Below are 25,000 nucleotides of genomic sequence, written 5' to 3'. Positions count from 1 at the left end.
CTGGATTCTTAAGTAAGCATTGCCTGGAGGAGTTCTTTGAATTTAAGCAGAAATCATTCAATCATGCTTCACCTTTCATTTCCAATATAGCAGGCAGATATTAATTGTTATGCCAGTCCTCTGATGACTACTGACTCAGCCCATGCCCTCAGCTTTAGAGCCTGATGCACTTGTCTGGGTGAAGATATTTGCTTTCCTGCATGGATCCTTGTTCGTTTGTTCATTCATTCATTCATTCATTCATTCATTCATTCATTCATTTAATATATACATATGTGCCAGGCTCTATGCTAGGCTCTGGCTATACAATGATAAACAAAACAGTCATCTGCCTCCTGACACGTAGTCTCTGCCTCCTGACAGGTAGAGTCTCATGGATGAGGCAGCCAATAAACAAGGAAGCCAACAAAAGAAAACATGCTTATAAAATTATGTTAGGCACTATAAAGGAACACAATGAGCATCACTTGGTGGTCTAGCTGGCAGATTTCTGAGGACATGAATTTAGGCAATCGTCTGAAGGTGGGAAAACCCCAGCCATTAGAAGAGATGGTGGTGGGGTGGAGAGAATGAGCTAAGTGGAGGGACTAGGCAAAGGTAAAATTGCCAAGAGATCTTGTTAGTTTTAAGACAGTATAGAGTTAATGCTTCATGTTCTTACTACGACTATTGCAACTTAAACTTTTCTCTAGTATCTTTTTGAGAAACAAAACAAAAATGAAAGGCAAACTATACTTAAAAATTGAGGAAATAGATATTCATTATTGTAAAAAGCTGAAAAATACAGATATGCCACCAACGAGGGAAAAGAAAGCTCTCTTTTTATTACTCTCAGATATAATCACTTTAGTAGTATTAGGCATTATATCTACATTCATCTCTGCATCTATGTCTCTGCTGCCAAGCCTGTGTCTATATCTGCATCTGTTTCCATTTTCATTTCCATATCTGTATCTATCTCCAAGGAAGCATATGGCTTGTATTATTTTACAACTTGCTTTTTTATTTGTGAAACAAATCCCAGGCATCATATCATTTTATCTGTAAATATTTCAGCATATGCACATATTTTTCCTGGGGGGATTCATACTGTACTGAGGTGATAAGGGAAGTAACAATGACAGTTATCAATCATTGCATTTGGGCCACTGAGAATAATTGGGCAAACAGTTCTTACTCTAATAGCTTTCCAATAATAGCAGCAACAATCATTAACATTCATTTAACACTTACAACTTTATCCCAATTCTCTCATTTTATTCTGTTAGGAAGCATTTTTTACTCATTTTACAGACAAGGAAATGGAGGATCAGAGAAGTGACACAGACATCCTCAAGTTGACAAAAGAGGAGAGATACTGCTTACACATTGTCAGTCTATGTCTGAATTCTCTGCATCTTGATATCTTCTGCTCACCAGGATATGCCCAGTGCTCCTGAACTCTAGTTAACAAGATGCGTTGGGATTTTAATTGGAATTAATTAATAATTTGAACTGGAAGTGTTTCCTCAGCAAGACAGAGCAGATAAGACCAAAACGATAATGTATTTAGTAAGATCCCACTTTTAAGAACTTAATGGCACATATGCAATGTAAAAGAATTATACCTTCCAAAAAATATAAATAGGCCCTCAAATTCTAGGAAATACTGGATACCAAGCGAGCTGTTTGATTTCATTTCTGCCTGTGAGTTTTTCAGTTTCTTATAAAGTAACATGTTCTTTCCTAGCATATACATTTGAACACAAATTTCAAGTCTCAAATCATATTATTAAGCACAAAGAGCTAGATATGTAACCCACGGACAGGGAGGCAACAATGGATGTGCTTCCTCTCCAGCAGAGGAAATCAAGCCCTCCTCCTTGTTATTCCAGTCTATCACAGCAAACTGATTACTTGGATGCATTTTGAATAGCTCATCTAAAATGACTCGAGGCAAGCAGACACTTGAGATTTTATAATCAACCTTTGGGCTTCTGTAGATCATTCTTATGCACAGGGGGTACCTTTGACAGATGAATGAACATGCATGGGTTTTGCTGGGGATTAAGCTGGTCATTCTTGTATGCTATTAAAAGATTTTCTATCTGGGTTGCCAGATTTCTGCAGAGACAGAGAAACAAGTATTTTTTAACTTGAAAAGATTCCATGATACTACTAGTAGTAATAATAACCTTTCCATCACGCTTTGTAGTTTATCAGGAGCTTTTAATTATCTTATTAACACCACATTGAATTTAGCATTCTTTTCACTTTCAATTTTTAGATGAGGGAACTTAGACTAAGAAACATTTAGTGATTGGAAACCATGTGCTTCAAGCATGGGTTCCAGTGTTTTCTGTAGCAATTTGTTATCTTGCACACTCAGCAATCATAATGAACAATACGATTTCAGTTCAAGGGATGGTGCTTCCATGAATGAAGGCTAATATCTTTCTTGGATGATGAAGGTTATCTAAAGAGGAGACCATCCAATCTGTCACCTTCTTATGCTTCCAGCTGTGCCGAGGGAGTGCATTTTGCTTTCAGCACAGTGCTCAGCTCACACAGTTCCCATGGAAACCCAGGATCTACAGAGGTGTCTAGACCCTGTTTGGCACTCTAACCGGAAGTATTCCCAGAGACTACAAGCACACTGCACACCTTGGCTCAGTTTCAAACTGGAGACAGGGAAAGAAAGAAAGATCTTCCTCCCCTACTTCCCTGGGGAGGCCTTGAGGAGACTTCCTTTTTGTTAATTGTTTCCAAATTGTCCCTATCTGAGTGGTTCTCAAACGGTGGGTCTTGGAGTGGTTGTGAAGGGCCTGCAAGAAGATAAAGGCACCAAGCGTGGCCTGTGACTGAGATAAATGAAGCATCTCCCATATATGTGTTATGATTTTTCAAGTAAATGAGGTTGCTATTGGGCTTAATTAAAATAAAAACTAATTTAAGAGCAATGCTAAATAGCTTTTTGCCATGATATATTTTTGTAACCAGTGGTTGTGAAAACTACTGCCACTCTCACGTGGGGAATGACAGAATTGTTTACTGTGAAACTCTGCTCTTACATGGAAGGCTGGGAACAACTGCTTACTTCCAGAGGAGCAGGGCTGTGGTATGCAGCTGATGATGTTCTTTTCTTTATGTTGCTTACAGCTATGATGACTCCCTTTATTGATGGGACACAGAGTCTCATCCTTTGAGGTTAGAGCCACAAGGATCCTCAGAGATCAGCCAGTCAGAGTCCTCGTTCTAAAGATGAAGAACCTAAAGCCAGGAGAGGTGGAGTGACTTGCCTGAGGTCATGTACTTAGTGGAGGCAGGCTGGATCCAGGTCTGAAATCCTCTAACTCTTTGAGTCCAGAGTACCCATTCGGCTGCCACCATTTATAGTAGCCCTTAATTATAATGACCTCATTATCTGAATTAATCTTCATAGCAATAGGTGGTAGACAGTCTCATTCCCCTTTTGTAGACGGAGAGGCTGAGGCACTAGGCAATCAGGAACTTGCCCAGAGTCATCCATCTAGTGTATATGAATTGAGCTGTACCCCTGGGGCACCTCAAAGCCCATGTGCTTAACTACTGCACCATATATATATATATATATATGTGTGTGTGTGTGTGTGTGTGTGTGTGTGTCATATGACATTATTTTGTAATCTGCTTTTTTCACTTAAAAATATATAATTAAATTTTTCAGTAATGTTTTCTACCCATGCTTTCAATTTTATTATATACATTATACTCTGGTATGAGCACCTTCACTATCAAATTTCAGTAATGGAAACAGTGCTAAATTTTGCAGAAAATTCTTTGTTATTTCCTTAGGCTAAATTCCCAGAAATTAAATTGCTGGGCTAAATGGCATACGCATTTAAAAATATTTTGCTATGTGTATTAGTCTGCTTGGCCCATCATAACAAAATACCACAGACTGTGGTTTCAACAATGGAAATTTATTTTCTCGCTGTTCTGGAGGCAGCAAGGTTCCAGCAGTGTTTGGTGTCTGGTAAGGACTCTCTTCCTGGCTTGCAGACTACCACTGTGTCCTCCCATGGCCCTTCCCCTGTGTGTGCACCAGAGAGAAGTCTCCGGCCTCTCTTTCTCTTCTTATAAGGACACCAGTCCCATCAGATTAGGGCCTCACCCTTATGACCTCGTGTAACCTTAATTACCTACTTAAAGGCCTTATCTCCAAATATAGTCACTTTGAGGGTTAGAACTTCAACACATGAATCTGGAGGAGATTCTTTGAGGGTTAGAACTTCAACACATGAATCTTCAGCTCTAAGGACAGTATTCCAAACCATCCTTTAGATGGGATGTCCAGGTGATGTGTCTACCATTGGCGCATGAAGAGCTTTCCCCTGAACCCTTGTCAACACAGTATTGTTTAAAAATATTTGTCAATTTGATGGCTAAAAAGTCATCTTTTGGCTGGGCACGGTGGCTCAAGCCTGTAATCCCAGCACTTTGGGAGGCTGAGGCGGGAGGATCACGAGGTTGGGAGATCAAGACCATCCTGGCTAACATGGTGAAACCCCGTCTCTACTAAAAAAAATACAAAAAACTAGCCGGGCGAGGTGGTGGGCGCCTGTAGTCCCAGCTACTCAGGAGGCTGAGGCAGGAGAATGGTGTCAACCCGGGAGGCGGAGCTTGCAGTGAGCTGAGATCTGGCCACTGCACTCCAGCCCGGGCCACAGAGCGAGACTCCGTCTCAAAAAAAAAAAAAAACAAAAAACAAACAAACAAACAAAAAAACATCGTTTGTGGTTCTGATTGTAATAATTTTTCATTACATATATATTTTAAATGCATTTCCTATTTATTCCATTTATCCATTTTTCTATTTGTTATTTATCATTCGAGACTCACTTGGGCGTATACACTTTTTGTCATATGCTACTAAATTTTTTGCAGGTCTTTTTTACTATATAATTTTGTTTATGAGTATCACTTTTTAAATTTTATTGTGATTTATTAGATACTATACTTTAAAATATGATTTTTAATTACCAGCATGTATCTTTGCTATTTTATTTTATTTTTATTTATTTATTTTTTTTGAGATGGAGTTTCGCTCTTGTTGCCCAGGCTAGAGCACAATGGCGTGATCTCAGCTCACCACAACCTCCGCCTCCTAGGTTTAAGCGATTCTCCTGTGTTAGCCTCCCGAGCAGCTGGGATTACAAGCATGTGCTACCATGCCTGGCTAATTTTTTGTATTTTTCTTTTAGTAGAGATGGGGTTTCTCCATGTTGGTCAGGCTGGTCTCGAACTCCCAACCTCAGGTGATCCACCAGCCTCGGCCTCCCAAAGTGCTGGGATTACAGGCATGAGTCACCGTGCCCAGCCTTGCTTCTTTATGTTATACAGGAAATACAAACTTATTATAGCAAGCTGAAAAGACATAGACAAGCGAGACAAAGAAAAAAATCACTTAGATGTAACCCCTGTAGACATTTTTGGGTATAGCCCTTCAGACTTAACCGTGCGAATATATATATGAATATCTGTGTTATACATAGACTTTTAAAAGTTTTGTAAAAATGGGATCATACTTGTACCAACCCTGGTTTATGCAACAGCGCAAATCTGTTTCGTCCTGCTTCTCCTTGCTTCTCTGATGGAGTTGCCCTAGCTAGCCCCAGTGGACCACCCCTGCCCCTGCCATTGGTGCCACCTCCAACGAGAGACACCGTGAGTGTCTCTGGATGGGACCCACAGAGGCCATAGCATTCCCAGTGGCTGCTTGGAGAGGCCAGGCTACACAACCCAGAGAAGGAGGGAGAGATAGGGCTATTGTCCTGTGGGGGGACTTTGACAGTGAGAAACAAAAGATGGAAGGGACCAGCAGAAAAAGGATTCATCTTGCCCTCATCCAGTGGACGGTTCTGACAAGCAGTGGTATGGGCACCTCTCTAGAGATGTTTTGTTTGTGCAACATTGTGATACTTAATAATGCATTATGATGAATTTGCTCTCCCTCCTTCCCTGCCTCACTTTTCTGCTTCCTTCACTCGTGTTTCCTTAGGATTGCACCTCCAAAAAACCACTGGAACAAAAATGTTTGCCTCACACTCTCTATCCTGGAGAATTTAGGCTAAGACTGTTTTTGTATTTTTATCCCACTGTGGCAAATAGATTTGTTTAATTTTGAGCAATTAGCTTTAACTATCTTGAGTGCTGTGTTGAAAAAGATTCTGAAGCTCTGCTCTAAGCTGAAAAGAGAGTCATGGTTGAAAAGTAATATCTGCAATGCATGTTTGGAATGGACTTGCCAGAGTGGTGGAATGTGTAAGCTGAATTGACTTCCTGAAAGGTTATCTGAGTTTATATAGCAGTATACTGAATCCTACATATATGCAGTACTATGTTTTTCTCCTATACACATATATGTAAAATAAATTCTAATTTATAAATTAGGCACAGTAAGAGATTAACACAATAACTGATAATAAAATAGAACAATTATAACAATATACTGTGATAAAAGTTCTATGAATGTGGCGAATTCCAGCCAGGCATGCTGCCTCTCTGCCATCTCCTTCTCTCCACTTTTGCTGTTTCCTGTCACTTCCCCTGTTGAATTCCAGTGTCCTCTCTGGATAACGTGTTTGAAATGTGACTGTTTATATACTATTTTGGTTCTTCTAAGTGGAAGGAGTGGGCATAAAATGCTTCTGGTCAGCCATTTTGAAGCCCACTCCCCAGGCACAGGGAAGTTTTAGGGCAATGAAACCGTGCCATATGATACTGTAATGGTGGATACGTGTCAAACTCTCTTTCTCTCTCTCTCAAAATATCTTATTGTCTATACTAACCTATTTTCAGATTGCAGTTGATCACTGGTGGATAATGGGGACTACTGTACATGACTGTCATATTATTACTATTTTTAAATGTTTCTTCTTGTGTTGCAGATTTTCTTCTAAAATAATTTTTTTCTTTCTCTTGCTCTACACCCTTTAGAAATTCTTTACTGAGAGTCTCAGGTTTTTTTCTTCTGAAATATTTGTACTCATTCTTGAATGGCAGGTTTTTGGAGTATAAAATTGGAGGTTCATGTTTACTTATTTTCACTCAGCACATTTAAGAAATTATTTTAAGTGGCCTCCACTGTTGGTTTTAAAGTCAACTATCAGTCTACTTGTCTCTGCTTTGTAGATAATTTGTATGGTTTCCAGCTGCTCTTAAGATAGACTCTGTATTCTAGGTATTCTTCTATCTTACTATGATATGTGTAGGTGTGCCTTTATATTTATTTATTCTGTTTGGAATTCATTGTGCTTCTTGATTTAAAAATGCATAGAATATTCTGGAATATTATTTATACAGTCTCTTCAAGTGTTGCCACTCTTTTATTCTTTTTTTTTTTTTTTTTTTTTTGAGATGGAGTCTCACTCTTTTGCCCAGGCTAGGGTGAAATGGCATGATTGCAGCTCACTGTAACCTCTGCCTCCTGGGTTCAAGCAATTCTCCTGCTTTAGCCCCTGGAGTAGCTGGGATTACAGGCATGTGCCACCATGCCCAGCTAATTTTTATATTTTTAGTAGAGATGGGGGGTTTTGTCACGTTGGCCAGGTTGGTCTCGAACTCGTGACCTCAGGTGATCCACCCTCCTCGGCCTCCCAAAGTGCTAAGATTACAGGCATGAGCCACTGCACCTGGCCTCCTTTATTCTTTTTGTAATCTCCGCTGTTTCTGAAACCCTGAGTAGACATATGTTGGTCCTTCTTATTCTTTTCTCTGTACCTCTGAACTTCATTGCTATATATGAAGTGTGTGTATATAAGTACATGTGTGTGTGTAGTTTTTGTCTCTTTATGTTGTGTTGTGTATAACTTTTTTCTGATTCATTAACTCTATTTCTAATCTACCGTTTAATTCATCCATTAAGCTTTTTTTCATGATGTCCCTTTAAATATAGTTAATAGACTTTATTTTTTAGAGAAGTTTTAAGTCCACAGCAAAACGGAATGTAAAGTACATACAGTTCCCTCATAACCTTATGCTACACACACTCCAGCCTCCCCACCATGCACATTCAACCCCAGTGTGGTCCAGTTGTTACAATCAATGAACCAACACTGATACTTCAATATACACCAAAATCCATAGTTTAAGATTAACTTTTTATGTACATTATACAGGTTTTGACAAATGTTTAATGACATGTATCCACTGTTATAGCATTGTATGGAATAGTTTCATTGGCCTAAATATTCTCTGTGCCTGGGGGGTAGGCTTCAAGATGACTGACTAGAAGCATTTAATGCCCACCCCTTCCACTTAAAAGAACCAAAATAACGTATAAACAGTTCCACTTCAAATATATTATCCATGAGAAGACACTGGAATTCAACAGAGAAGTGACAGGAGACACCAGAAGTAGAGAAGGAGAAGCTAGAGAAGCAGCACACCTGGCCAGGATTTGCTGAGAGCTGTGAGTAACTTCTTCATGTGGGGAAAGAGTGAGTGAAAGCCTTCTAGTGCCCCAAATCCTCACTGTGAATCATGCATTCCTGGCCACAAAATTACCTCTCAACCCTCCTAATCCCTGAAACCAACATGAGGGAGTCGCCAGGAGACCATAGGATGAAACAACACCCGGGAGGGAGCTTGTGCTGGGTCCCACACCTTTTCTAAGACACAAGAAGCTATAGCAAGGTACCAATGTCAAACCCATGCTTTGACAGACTGTAGACTGTCCTGGAGCACAGTGGCACTGGGACTGAGGTGTTATGGAAACTCAGGCTATGGTTTCTGGGACTAGGGAGGGAGCAGGGAGCATTCCTGCAGTTGGGACCAAGAAACGAATGAGGTATGGGCTGCAGCTGCTAATGCTGGGAAGTGAGCACTTCTGAGATGAAGACCAGAAGGCAAGTGGTGCGTGAGTTGCCACTGGGATTTGGTCACCAGCTGGGTGGGGAATCCTGTAGACAGGTTGGGGACATTACTAGGTCCAGGCTACTGCTACCAGGGCTGGAGGGCAAGCCCCACCAGGACTGGGTCATGAGAGGTCTGTGCATTTTCTACTTGCTGGTGCAGGCTATGGACACTGAGTATGGCTGCACCATCTCCAGTGGCAGAGTCTCAGCACTGCTGCTACCACCCCTCAGTCAAGCACTCTGTCAGGAGTCCGAGGGATTTCCCATCCTTGCCTACCATGGCTGCTGTCTGTGTTTACCCTTGCAGGGCCTGAATATAAGCCCACCCAACCTGGCTTCCCTCCTACCCCTCTGCAGCAGAACACATGGCCTGGGGTCCTGGAATTGCCCAACCCAACCCACCACATTGGGCATCAGGGCACTCCTCCTGGGGACCTGAGTTTGGGCCTAAACTCTCAATCACTGCCATCTTAGCTGGCACCTATCTGCAAGTGCCACCTATAGGCCTGGAGACTGACCCACCCAGCCCATTTTAGCCACTGCCAATATCAACACACACTGCTTGGAATCCAGAGAATTGTTGTGCCACTGCTACTGTCATTGCTCATCCCACACTAGCTGCCCAGGGGACCAAGAATCCACCCACTCTCCTAGTTCACCACTGCCACTATCAGCATCTAAGCAAGCCACTTGGAAGCCCAAGAATTATCCATTGAAAACATAGAATGGCTGAACAAATTTAAAAAACTGTGATCCAACTGTGTGCTGCTTACAAGAAACTAATCTTACCAGTAAATACATAAAGACTGAAAGTTAAGGGATGGAAAAATATACTCCATACAATAAAAACCAAAAGTGGGGGCATTTAAGATGACTGGATAGCTCCAGCCCCCAGCTCCCAGTGTGATCAACACAGAAGACGGGTGATTTCTGCATTTCCAACTGAGGTACCAGATTCTTCTCACTGGGGCATGTTGGACAGTGGGTACAGGACAGTGGGTGCAGCCCAACGAGCAAGAGCCGAAGCAGGGTGAGGCATCGCCTCACCTGGGAAGTGCAAGGGGGAAGGCAATTCCCTTTCCTAGCCAAGGGAAACCGTGACACACAATACCTGGAAAATTGGGTCATTCCCACCCTAATACTGTGCTTTACCAAGGGGCTTAGCAAATGGCACGCCAGGAGATTATATCCTGTGCCTGGCTCGGAGGGTCCCATGCCCACGGAGCCTCCCTCATTGCTAGCACAGCAGTCTGAGATCTAACTACAAGGTGGCAGCGAGGCTCGGGGAGGGGCGCCCACCATTGCTGAGGCTTAAGTAGTAAATAAAACAGCCAGGAAGCTCGAACTGGGTGGAGCCCACCGCAGCTCAAGGAGGCCTGCCTGCCTCTGTAGACTCCACCTCTGGGAACAGGGCATAGCTAAACAAAAAGCAGCAGAAACCTCTGCAGGTGTAAATGTCCCTGTCTGACAGCTTTGAAGAGAGTAGTGATTCTCCAAGCATGGAGTTTGAGATCTGAGGACGGACAGACTGCCTGCTCAAGTGGGTCTCTGAACCCTGAGTAGCCTAACTGGAAGACATCCCCCACTAGGGGCAGACTGACAGCTCACACCTCACATGGCCAGGTACACCTCTGAGACGAAGCTTCCAGAGGAACGATCAGACAGCAACATTTGCTGTTCAGCAATATTCACTCTTCTGCAGCCTCCACTGCTGATACCCAGGCAAACAGGGTCTGCAGTGGACCTCAGACAAACTCCAACAGATCTGTAGCTGAGGGTCCTGACTGTTAGAAGGAAAAATAACAAAGAGAAAGGACATTCACGCCAAAACCCCATCTGTACGTCACCATCATAAAAGACCAAAGGTAGATAAAACGACAAAGATGGGGAAAAACCAGTGCAGAAAAGCTGAAAATTAAAAAAATCAGAGCTCCTTGCCCCCTCCAAAGGAATGCAGCTCCTTACCAGCAATGGAATGAAGCTGGACGGAGAATGACTTTGATGAGTTGAGAGATGAAGTCTTCAGATGATCAAACTTCTCAGAGCTAAAGGAGGAACTAAAAACCCAGTGCAAAGAAACAAAAAACCTTGAAAAAATATTTGACGATTGGATAACTAGAATAACGAATGCAGAGAACTCCACAAACGACCCGATAGAGATGAAAACCATGACATGAGAACTATGTGACCAATGCACAAGCTTCAGTAACTGACTTGATCAACTGGAAGAAAGGGTATCAGTGATTGAAGATCAAATGAATGAAATGAAGCAAGAAGAGAAGTTTTAGAGAAAAAAGAGTAAAACGAAATGAACAAAGTCTCCAAGAAATATGGGATTATGTGAAAAGACTAAATCTATGTCTGATTGGTATACCTGAAAGTGACGGGGAGAATGGAACCAACTTGGAAAACACTCTGCAGCATATCATCCAGGAGAACTTCCCCAACCTAGTAAGGCAGGCCAACATTCAAATTCAGGAAATACAGAGAGTGCCAAAAAGATACTCCTCGAGAAGAGCAACTCCAAGACACATAATTGTCAGATTCACCAAAGTTGAAATGACGAAAAAAATGTTAAGGGCAGTCAGAGAAAAAGGTCGGGTTACCCACAAAGGGAAGCCCATCAGACTAACAGCAGATCTCTCAGCAGAAACTCTACAAGCCAGAAGAGAGTGGGGACAAATATTCAACATTCTTAAAGAAAAGAATTTTCAACCCAGAATTTCATATCCAGCCAAACTAAGTTTCATAAGTGAAGGAGAAATAAAATCCTTTACAGACAAGCAAATGCTGAGAGATTTTGTTACCACCAGGCCTGCTCTACAAGAGATCCTGAAGGAAGCACTAAACATGGAAAGGAACAACCAGTACAAGCCATTGCAAAAACATGCCAAAATGTAAAGTCCATAGATGCTAGGAAGAAACTGCATCAACTAATGAGCAAAATAATCAGCTAACATCATACTGACAGGATAAAGTTCACACATAGCAATATCAACCTTAAATGTAAATGGGCTAAATGCTCCAATTAAAAGACATAGACTGGCAAATTGGATAAAGAGTCAAGACCCATCAGTCTGCTGTATTCAGGAGACCCATCTCACATGCAGAGACACACATAGGCTACAAATAAGGGGATGGAGGAAGATCTACCAAGCAAGTGGAAAACAAAAAAAGGCAGGGGTTGCAATCTTAGTCTCTGATAAAACAGACTTTAAACCAACAAAGATCAAAAGAGACAAAGAAGGACATTACATAATGGTAAAGGGATCAATTCAACAAGAAGAGCAAACTATCCTAAATATATATGCACCCAATACAGGAGCACCCAGATTCATAAAGCAAGTCCTTAGAGACTTACAGAGAGACTTAGACTCCCACACAATAATAATGGGAGACTTTAACACCCCATTGTCAACATTAGACAGATCAATGAGACAGAAAGTTAACAAGGATATCCAGCAATTGAACTCAACTCTGCACCAAGCAGACCTAATAGACATCTACAGAACTCTCCACCCCAAATCAACAGAATATACATTCTTCTCAGCACCACATTGCACTTATTACAAAATTGACCACATAGTTGGAAGTAAAGCACTCCTCAGCAAATGTAAAAGAACAGAAATTATAATAAACTGTTTCTCAGACCACAGTGCAATCAAGCTAGAACTCAGGATGAAGAAACTCAATCAAAACCACTCAACTACATGGAAACTGAACAACCTGCTCCTGAATGACTACTGGGTATATAACGAAATGAAGGCAGACATAAAGATGTTCTTTGAAACCAATGAGAACAAAGATACAACATACCAGAATCTCTGGGACATATTTAAAGCAGTGTGTAAAGGGAAATTTATAGCACTAAATGCCCACAAGAGAAAGCAGGAAAGATCTAAAATTGACACCCTACCATCACAATGAAAAGAACTAGAGAAACAAAAGCAAAGACATTCAAAAGTTAGCAGAAGGCAAGAAATAACTAAGATCAGAGCAGAACTGAAGGAGATAGAGACACAAAAAACCCTCCAAAAAATCAGTGAATCCAGGAGCTGGTTTTTTGAAAAGATCAACAAAATTGATAGACTGCTAGCAAGACTAATAAAGAAGAAAAGAGAGAAGAATTAAATAGACACAATAAAAAATGATAAAGGGGATATCACCACAGACCCCACAGAAATACAAACTACCATCAGAGAATACTATAAATACCTCTACGCAACTAAACTAGAAAACCTAGAAGGAACGGATAAATTCCTGGACACATAGACTCTCCCAAGACTAAACCAGGAAGAAGTTGAATCCCTGAATAGACCAACAGCAGGCTCTGAAATTGAGGTCATAATTAATAGCCTACCAACCAAAAAAAGTACAGGATCAGACGGATTCACAGCCGAATTCTACCAGAGTACAAGGAGGAGCTGGTACCATTCCTTCTGAAACTATTCCAATCAATAGAAAAAGAGAGAATCATCCCTAACTCATTTTATGAGGCCAACATCATCCTGATACCAAAGCCTGGCACAGACACAACAAAAAAGAGAATTTTAGAATGATATCCCTGATGAACATTGATGCAAAAATCCTCAATAAAATATTGGCAAACTGAATCCAGCAGCACATCAAAAAGCTTATCCACCATGATCAAGTGGGCTTCATCCCTGGGATCCAAGGCTGGTTCAACATACACAAATCAATAAACGTAATCCAGCATATAAACAGAACCAAAGACAAAAACCACATGATTATCTCAATAAATGGAGAAAAGGCCTTTGACAAAATTCAACAGCCCTTCATGCTAAAAACTCTCAATAAATTCGGTATTGATGGAAAGTATCTCAAAACAAAAAGAGCTATTTATGAAAAACCCACAGCCAATATCATACTGAATGGGCAAAAACTGAAAGCATTCCCCTTAAAAACTGGCACAAGACAGGGATGCCCTCTCTCACCACTCCTATTCAACACAGTGTTGGAAGTTCTGGCCAGGGCAATCAGGCAAGAGAAAGAAATCAAGGGTATTCAGTTAGGAAAAGAAGAAGTCCAATTGTGCAGATGACATGATTGTATATTTAGAAAACCCCATCATCTCAGTCCAAAATCTCCTTAATTTGATAAACAACTTCAGCAAAGTCTGAGGATACAAAATCAATGTGCAGAAATCACAAGCATTCTTATACACCAATAACAGACAAACAGAGAGCCAAATCATGAATGAACTTCCATTCACAACTGCTTCAAAGAGAACAAAATACCTAGGAATCCAACTTACAAGGAATGTGAGGGACCTCTTCAAGGAAAACTACAAACCACTGCTAAATGAAATGAAAGAAGATACAAACAAATGGAAGAACATACCATGCTCATGGACAGGAAGAATCAATATCATAGAAAGCTGAAACTGAATCCCTTCCTTACTCCTTATACAAAAATTAATTCAAGATGGATTAGAGACTTAAATGTTAGACCTAAAACCATAAAAACCCTAGAAGAAAACCTAGGCAATACCATTCAGAACATAGGCATGGGCAAGGTCTTCATGTCTAAAACACCAAAAGCAATGGCAACAAAAGCCAAAATTGACAAATGGCATCCAATTAAACTAAAGAGCTTCTACACAGCAAAAGAAACTACCATCAGAGTGAACAGGAAACCTACAGAATGGGAGAAAATTTTTGCAATCTACTCATCTGACAAAGGGCTGATATCCAGAACCTACAAAGAACTCAAACAAATTTACAAGAAAAAAACAAACAAATCCATCAAAAAGTGGGCAAAGGAAATGAACAGACACTTCTCAAAAGAAGAATTTATACAACCAACAGACACATGAAAAAATGCTCATCATCACTAGCCATCAGAGAAATGCAAATCAAAACCACAATGAGATACCATCTCACACCACTTAGAATGGCGATCATTAAAAAGTCAGGAAACAACAGGTGCTGGAGAGGATGTAGAGAAATAGGAACACTGTTACACTGTTGGTGGGACTGTAAACTAGTTCAACCATTGTGGAAGACAGTGTGGTGATTCCTCAAGGATCTAGAACTAGAAATACTATTTGACCCAGCCATCCCATTACAGGGTATATACCCAAAGGATTATAAATCATGCTGCTATAAAGACACATGCACACGTATGTTTATTGCAGCACTATTCACAATAGCAAAGACTTGGAACCAACCCAAATGTCCATCAATGACAGACTGGATTAAGAAAATGTGGCACATATACACCGTGGAATACTATGCAGCCATAAAATACGATGAGTTCATGTCCTTTGTAGGGACACGGATGCAGCTGGAAACCATCATTCTCAGCAAACTATCGCAAGAACAGAAAACCAAACACCGCATGTTCTCACTCATAGGTGGGAACTGAACAATGAGATCACTTGGACACAGGAAGGGGAACATCACACCGGAGCCTGTTGTGGGTGGGGGGAGGGGGGAGGGACAGCATTAGGAGATATACTTAATGTAAATGATGAGTTAATGGGTGCAGCACACCAACATGGCACATGTATACATATGTAACAAACCTGCACTTTGTGCACATGTACCCTAGAACATAAAGTATGATAAAAAATCAATAAATTAAATCTCAATCTGAAAAAATAAAAAAATAAAAAAGGAATGGCGCATTTATTCTTGAGGTTACCCGCTTGGGTCTCTTCCAAGCGTACCTTCCTTTCTTTCCTGCTGTAAAGTTTTTTAATAGACTTTCACACCTGTTCTAAAAGAAAAGTAAGCAGGAGTAGCTGCATGTATATCAGACAAAACACACTTTAAATCAACAATTGTAAAAAAAGAAAGGCAAAGAAAGTCATTACATAATAATAAAGGCATCAATCCAGCAAGAGGATTTAACAATTCTAAATATATATGTGCTCAACACTAGAGCACCCAGATTCATAAAGCAAATATTACTAGATCTAAAGAGAGAGACAGACTGTAATACAATAATAGTGGGGGACTTCAACACCCCACTCTCAGCATTAGACAGATCATCTAGACAGAAAATCTAGATTAAAAAACATTGGATTTGAACTGTACTTTAGACCAAATAAACCTAACATTTACAGAACATTCTCTCCAACAACGGCAGAATATACATTTTTTAATCAACATATAGAGCATTCTCCAGGCTAGACTATATGTTAAGCTGCAAAATAAATCTAAAATTTTTTTTAAAAATTGAAAAGTCATATCATGTGTTCTCTTAGACCATGATGGAGTAAAAATAGAAATCAATACCAAGAGGAACTTTGGAAACTATAGAATTACATGAAAATTAAACATGTTCCTAATGACCATTGGATCAATGCAGCAATCAAGATGGAAATAAAAGCATTTCTTGAAATAAATGAAAATGGAAATGCAATTTACCAGAACCTGTGGGATACAACAAAGCAATGCTAAGAGGGAAGTTTATAGCAACAAATGCTATAAAAGAGTGGAAAGATTACAAATGAACAATCTAACAATGTACCTCAAGGAAGTAGGAAAACAAGAACAAATCAAACCCCAAATTAGCAGAAGAAAAGGGATAATAAAGATCAGAGCAGAGCTAAATGAAATAGACTAACAAAACACTACAAAGGATCAATGAAATGAAAAGTTGGTTATTTGAAAAGATAAACAAAACTGATAAACTTCCAGCTATACTGACCAAGATAAGAAAAAAGAGCCAAGTAAACAAAATTTAAAAATGGAAAAGAAGACATTATAACTGATACAACAGAAATATAAAAGTTATCAGAGACTATTATGAACAACTTCATGCTGACAAAGTGGAAAATCTAGAATAAGTGGATAAATTTCTGGAAACATGCAACTTCCCAAGATTGAATCAGGAAGAAATAGATGACCTGAACAGACTGATAGTAAATACGAGATTCAATTAGTAATAAAAAGTTCCCCAAAAAGAAAAGCCCAGGACCAGATGGATTCACAGCCAAAGCCTACCAAACACACAAAGAAGAAATAATACTAATCCTCCTGAAACTACTCCAAAAAATAGAAGAGGGGGGAATTTACCCTACCTCATTCTACAAGGCAAACATCACCCTAATAACAAAACCAGACAAGGGCACAAGCAAAAACAAACAAAACAAAACAACAAGCCCATTTACCTGACGAACATAGACACAAAAATTCTCAACAAAAATACTAGCAAACCAAATCTGACAGCACATCAAAAGGATAATAAACCACAAAGAAGTGGAATTTGTATCAGAAGGCAAGGATGTTTAATGCCTGCAAATCAAAAAGCATGCATATCACATCAAGAGAACAAAGGACAAAAACCCTGTGGTTATCTCAATAGAGGCAGAAAAAGCATTTGATAAAATTCAACGTCCTTTCTTCATAAAAACTCTCACAAAACGAGGCAGAGAAGGAACATACCTCAAAATAATAAAGGCATATGTGACAGACCCAAAGCTAACAACATACAGAATGGGAAAAACTTAAAAGCCTTTTTTTTCCTAAGGACTGGAACATGAACAGGATGCTCACTTTCACCACTCCTAGCCAGAACAATCAGGTAAAAAAAGAAAGAAATAAACGGCATCCAACTTGGAAAACAGGCAGTCCAATTGTCCCTCTTTGCTGATGATATGATCTTATATCTAGAAAAACCCAAAGACTCCATCAATAAACTCTTAGATTTGATAAATAAATTCAGTAAAGTTACAGGATACAAAATCAATGTACAAAAATTGGTAGCATTTCTATATACCAATAATCATACAGCTTGGAAAAAAATCAAGATGCCAATCTCATTTACAGCAGCTACCAAAAAATACCTCGGAATCAATCTAACCAAGGAGATGAAAGATATCTGCAAGGAAAACTACAAAACATTGATTAAAGAGATAGAAGTTGACACAAACAAATAGAAAACATTCCATGATAATGGATTGGAAGAATTAGTATTGTTAAAATGACTATATTGCCCATAGCAATCCACATATTCAGTGCAATCCCTATAAAAATACCAAGATCATTTTTCACATAATTAGAAAAAACAGTCCTAAAATCCATATGGAAGCCAAAAGGAACTCCAATAACAAAAGCAATCATGAGGAAAATGAACAAAGCTGGAGGCATCACATTATCTGTTTTCAAAATATATTGCAAGGCTATACTAACCAAAACAGCATAGTATTGATATAAAATAGACACATAGGTTCATGAAACAGAATAGAGAACCCAGGAATAAACCCATATATTTACAGCCAACTGATCTTTGTCAAAGCCAACAAGAGGTTAAATTGGTGAAAGGATACCCTCTTCAACAAATAGTACTGGGAAAACTGGATAGCCATGTAGAGAAGACTGAAACCAGATCCCTATCTCTCACAGTATCAAAAAATCAACTCAAAGTGGATTAAAGACTTAAACATTAGACCTCAAACTATAAAAATGATAGAAGAAAACATAGGGAAAACTCTCCTGGACATTGGTTTAGACAAAGAATTTATAACTAAGACCTCAAAAACACAGTCAACAAAAACAAAAATAGACAAATGGCAAAGGAAACAATCAACAGAGTGAAGAGGCAACCTGTTGAATGGAAAAAAAAATATTCGCAAATTATTCATCTGACAGGGTACTAGTATCCAGAATATGCAAGGAACTCAAACAATTCAACAGGGAAAAAAATCCCATTAAGAAGTGGGCAAAGGACATGAATAGACATGTCTCAAAAGGAGATGTTCAAATGGCCAACAGTTCTATGAAAACATGCTCAACATCTCTAATTAAAGAAATGCAGGCCAGACATGGTGGCTCACGCCTGTAATCCCAGCACTTTGGGAGACTGAGATGGACAGATCACTTGAGGTAAGGAGTTCAAGACCAGCCTGGCCAACATGGTGAAACCCGTCTCTACTAAAATACAAAAATTAGCTGGGCGGGGTGGTGCATGCTTGTAATCCCAGCTACTTGGGAGGCAGAGGCAGGAGAATTGCTTGAACCCAGGAGGCGGAGGCTGCAGTGAGCCGAGATCATGCCATTGCACTCCAACCTGGGCGACAGAGCGAGAGTTCCTCTCAAAATAAAATTGAAAAGAGAAATGCAAATCAAAACCACAATGAGATATCACCTTCTGCCAGTCAGAATGGTTATTATTAAAAAAGACAAAAAATAATAGATGTTGGTGAGGATGCAGAGATAAGGGAACTCTTCTACACCATTGGTGGGACTGTAAGCTAGTGCAGCCACTATAGAAAACAATATGAAGATTAAAAAAAAAAAAAACCACCTAAAAATAGAATAGCCATTTGATCTAGCAATCCTACTATTGGATAGCTACCGAAAGGAAAAGAAATCAATATATCAAAGGAAGACCTACCTGCACTCACGTGTTTATTGTAGCACTAATCACAATAGCAAAGATGCATAATCAACCTAAATGTTTATTAATGAATCAATAGATAAAGAAAATGTGGCATATACCAAATGGGCAAAAGCTGGAATCATTCCCTTTGAAAACTGGCACAAGACAAGGGTGCTCTCTCTTACCACTCCGATTCCTCTTACCATTCCTTACCACTCCTCCTGGAAGTTCTGGCAAGGGCAATCAGGCAAGAGAAAGAAATAAAGCATATTCCAATAGGAAGAGAGGACATTGAATCATCTCCTATTTGCAGATGACATGATTCTATATTTAGAAAACTCCATCATCTCAGTCCAAAAACTCCTTAAGCTGATAAGCAACTTCAGCAAAGTCTCATGATACAAAATCAATGTGCAAAAATCACAAGCATTCCTATACATCAACAATAGACAGAGAGCCAAATCATGAATGAACTCCCATTGACAATTTCTACAAAGAGAATAATATATCTAGAAATACAGCTAAAAAGGGGTGTGAAGGACCTCTTCAAAGAGAACTACAAACCACTTCTCAAGGAAATAAGAGAAGACACAAACAAATGGAAAAAAAATTCCATCTTCATGGATAGGAAGAATCAATATCGTGAAAATGCCCATACTGCCCAAAGTAATTTATAGATTCTATGCTATTCCTGTCAAACTATCATTGATATTCTTCACAGAATTAGAAAAAAAGACTTTAAATTTCATACGGAACCAAAAAAGAGCCCATGAAGCCAAGACAATCCTAAGCAAAAAGAACAAAGCTGGAGGGATTATGCTACCTGACTTCAAACTATACTACAAGGCTACAGTAACCAAAAAAGCATGGTACTGGTACCAAAACACACATAAGACCAATGGAACAGAAGAGAGACCTCAGAAATAACACCACAGATTTACAACCATGTAATCTTTGACAAACCTGAGAAAAACAATCAATGAAGAAAGGATTCCCTATTAATAAATGGTGCTGGGAAAACTGGCTAGCCATATGCAGAAAACTGAAACTGGACCCCTTTCTCACATCTTATACAAAAAATAACTCAAGATGGATTAAAGACTTAGATGTAAAATACGAAACCACAAACACCCTAGAAGAAAACTTGGCAATACCATTCAGGACATAGGCATGGGCAAAGACTTCATAATGAAAACACCAAAAGCAATTGCAGTAAAAGCCAAAATTGACAAATGGGTTCTAATTAAACTAAAGAACTTCTGCACAGCAAAAGAAACTATTATCAGAGTGAACAGGCAACCTACAGAATGGGAGAAAATTTTTGCAATCTACCTATCTGATGAAGGTCTACTATCCAGAATCTACCAGGAACTTAAACATGTTTACAAGAAAAAAACAACACTATCAAAAAATGGGCAAAGGACATGAACAGACACTTCTCAAAAGAAGACATTTATACAGCCAACAGATACATGAAAAAAAGCTAAACATCACTGATCATTAGAGAAATGCAAATCAAAACCACAATGAGATACCATCTCACACCAGTCAGAATGGCTATTAATAAAAAGTCAAGAAACAATAGATGCTGGAGAGGCTATGGGAAAATGGGAACACTTTTACACTGTTGACGGGAATGTAAATTAGTTCAACCATTGTGGAAGACAGTGTGGTGATTTCTTAAGGATCTAGAACCAGAAATACCATTTGACCCAGCAACCCCATTACTAGGTACATACCCAAAGAAATAAAAATCATTCTACTATAAGGACACATGCACACATATGTTTAATGCAGCACTATTTACAATAGCAAAAACATGGAACCAACCCATATTCCCATCAATGATAGACTGGATAAAGAAAATGTGGTACATATATACCATGGAATGCTATGCAGCCATGAAAAGAATGAGATCATGTCCTTTGCAGGGACATGGATGAAGCTGGAAGCCATCATCCTCAGCAAACTATCACAGGAACAGAAAACCAAACACCACATGTTCTGACTCATATATGGGAGTTGAACAATGCGAACACATGGACACAGGGAGGAGAACAACACACTGGGGCCAGTAGTGGGGTGGGGTGGGGAAAGGAAGAGCATTAGACCAAATAGCTAATGCATGCGGGGCTTAAAACCTAGATGATGAGTTGATAGGTGCAGCACACGTATACCTATGTAACAAACATGCAAGTTCTGCACATGTATCCCAGAACTTAAAGTAAAAAACAAATAAATAAAATGAAATAAAAATAAACTGTGGTATAAATACACAATAGAATACTATCCAGCCACAAAAAAGAATGAAATCCTGTCATTTGCAGCAACATGGATGGAACTTGAGGTCACTATGTTAAGTGAAATAAACTAGGCACAAAAAGATAAATCTCACATATTCCTAGTTACATGGGGGAGCTAAAAAATGTGATCACATGCAGGCAGAGAGTGGAAAGATATCAGACTAGGAAGGGTGGGTGCTGGGGAGGGGGGGGATGAAGAGAACTGGGTTGTAAGGTATAAACATATGGTAAAATAAAAGGAATAAATTCAATGCTTGATAGTAGAGTAGGGTGACCATACTTAACAAAAATGTTTGGTGCTCGGGTGACAGACACCCTAAATACCCTGACTTGATCACTACACATTGTATACATGTAACAAACTTTCTCACATACCCCATATATTTGTACAAAAAATAGAAACCAATAAATGGTTCTGAATGTAAAAATGAAAAATAATTGTATACACACACACGCGCGCGTGCGCACACACACACACACTCCCTGTGCCTATTTGTCCCTCACCAAAAACCTTTTCCATTGAGTTTTACATTTCAATTGTTTTATATTTCATGTCGGAAAGTTTTGTTTGGTTTTATTTCAAATCTTGATAATTTGTTGCTCTTTTTCAGTTTTTTTTTTTTTCTTTTTCTTTCTTTAAACAAATTATAATGCTTATCTTGAATTCTGTATCTGGTTATTTTAGTATTTGAAATATTAAAATATGTCAAATGTTTGCAGGCCTAGTTTTGTTATGTGTTATTTTTGCTGATTCAAGTTCATGGTGGTTTGTGTGCTTTGTGATTGTGTGTGTGTGTCTCTGTGATGGAAGTTTCTTTTGGAATTCCTAGAGTCCTGCGTTGTCAGTGTGCTTCTACAGGGATGATTTGAATTTGCTTTTATCAGGTATCTGGGGATACCATCGACTAGGGGTTACTTGAAACAACAATTCTTAGAGTTTTTAAAGGACCACAGAAGTAATGTAGATCTGAGCCTTAAATCCACTTAAAGGCTAGTCAGTAGATACAAATTGCCAGGAAAACCTTCCTTTATTCCCAGCTTCTGGAATGAAGGTAGAGACACATATTATTTTTTTGCAGCTTCTATTGGTCCCCCTCCCTACTTTTCTTCCTAGTTCATCCTTTCCCTTAAAGTATACCCATTTCTAGATCTCTCCACATGCCCAAGACTTTGTTTGCAGTCCTCCATGCCTCAGTGCTACAACCTTCAGGATCTGTATATGCCCACAGATACCCAGTGATTTCCACACTTGCTTACCTTGCTAGACTTGTATTCCAGGTTTTGGCAAAATTCTTTCACCTTCTTGTAGCTTCAGATTCTCAATTAAAGTTATCTATCTGTCAGTCAATCATATACTTATCTATGATTTATTTATATTTTATTTAGTATTAGATGTCACGTAGCAAGGGCTTTCAAGACCTCCATTCTGCCATAGGCCGTTCAGTCAGTTTTTTACCATTCCATTATATTTGCCACTTCAGATGCCTAAAATCTCTTTCTCTTAGCCTTTTCCTCCCTCCCATTTTCCAGAAGAAACACATCCCAAGGAATTCACGTAGTATGAAGAAGGTGGGCTAGTTGAAAGTGATGAGATTGGATGTCAAAAGTCATCAGTTGTCATCCTGGCTGTACCAGTTGAAACTTACTAACCTGCCTGCACCTCAGTTTTTTCATTTATGAGGAACAGCATCACCCCCACGAGATCTTGGAGCCCCCTTCCAGCCTGGACATTTGCCAAAGAGGACAGATTCCTTCATGAAACTGGCAGCTGCAGCTGTCAGCTTTTGATTTATGGTTTAGTATACAATTTGCCCTGAGTACTTTTAAACACAGATTTCATTTTAGCTTGAGTGTTTTACAGGACTCTTGTGTAGCTACTCTACTCAACTAGAGTCTTGTCTCACCTTGGAGATATCACGGAGACTGATATCTTGGAGAAAGTCTGTGTAGAATCCTGGGGTTTGAATCCTCACAGTCGATAGTGACACATTAGAAGGGAAGGCTTGGTTTGGGGACTGCTGTTTTAACCCTCTCCCTTTCTTCCTTTAATTCTCTCTCCTTCCCATGATTTCCACTTGCCTACTTTCTCCCTCATTCCCTTCTTTCCACAAGTAAATATTTATTGACCATTTACAATATGGTGCGGAATGCAGTGGTGAACAAAACAAATATGGTCCTAGTCTTTAAAAAGCTTACAATCTAGTGTGGGAGATAGATACTAAACAAATATAACATGTGCAGATTTGTGTCATAGCACATTGGCACAAGAAATGTCACATCATTTTTTTAAAAAATCAAATTACGTTTAGCTTGGACAGGTAATTATTTAGTCCAAGGGATACAAATATGTTTTTGGATAGCCTGTCTCCCTTTCCTGGGGTTTGCAAAATCCAGGAGTTTATGAAATCCAAGGAATTAAGAAATACCGGAAACTTGAGAAAAGGCCTGTGGTCTTCAGGCCATCAACCAGCTGTGCAATGATCTCAGTCCAGGCCTCCAGTGTCCACTGGGAGGTGGGAGATTGGGAGATTCTGCTGCTCCAGGCACCCACTCTCTTGGAGCCACATGCTATACTGATTTATGGTAACTCACTTGGAAATAACTTCAGTTGGAGGAGTGTGATGTAAGTGCAAACAAGTTAATCTGAACCAACACCTTGAAGTTGGTTAAGTAATAAACAAGATGTTAGAAATAGTGTTTTGATAGGTGATATTGGTGGTATTTAAGGTATCTCATTGGTTAGGAGTGATGTAGCAAGAGCTGTAGCCCTGGTAGGAATACAATATTAAAAGCTCAAGCTTGATAATTTGAGCTGATAGTCCTTCCTTCTCCAGTTCACAGAGGATCCCGCTGACAGTTTGTAACATTAGAAGAATCCTAATTGTCACCAAAAGGTCCCTGGCAGTCACAGTCTGGTCAAGCTAGCCCAGATCTCTTTCTCATATGCTTGGCCAACAGTGTCTTATATATTTATTTAAATTGACAGGTAAGAGGGCGGAGCAAGATGGCCGAATAGGAACAGCTCCAGTCTCCAACTCCCAGCACGAGCGACACAGAAGACCGGTGATTTCTGCATTTTCAACTGAGGTACTGGGGTCATCTCACTGGGGAGTGCCGGACAATCGGTGCTGGTCAGCTGCTGCAGCCTGACCAGCGAGAGCTGAAGCAGGGCGAGGCATCGCCTCACCTGGAAGTGCAAGGGGGAAGGGAATCCGTTTTCCTAGCCAGGGGAACTGAGACACACAACACCTGGAAAATCGGGTAACTCCCACCCCAATACGGCGCTTTAAGCAAAGAGGCACACCAGGAGAATATATCCCAAGCCTGGCCGGGAGGGTCCCACGCCCACGGAGCCTCCCTCACTGCTAACACAGCAGTCTGCCGCGATCTATCGGCAAGGCAGCAGCGAGGCTGGGGGAGGGGCGCCCGCCATTGCTGAGGCTTAAGTAGGTAAACAAAGCCGCTGGGAAG

This window comes from Rhinopithecus roxellana, chromosome 3 (assembly GCF_007565055.1).
Source record: "Rhinopithecus roxellana isolate Shanxi Qingling chromosome 3, ASM756505v1, whole genome shotgun sequence".
Classification (NCBI taxonomy): Eukaryota; Metazoa; Chordata; class Mammalia; order Primates; family Cercopithecidae; genus Rhinopithecus; species Rhinopithecus roxellana.
This window is presented reverse-complemented; position numbering follows the sequence as displayed.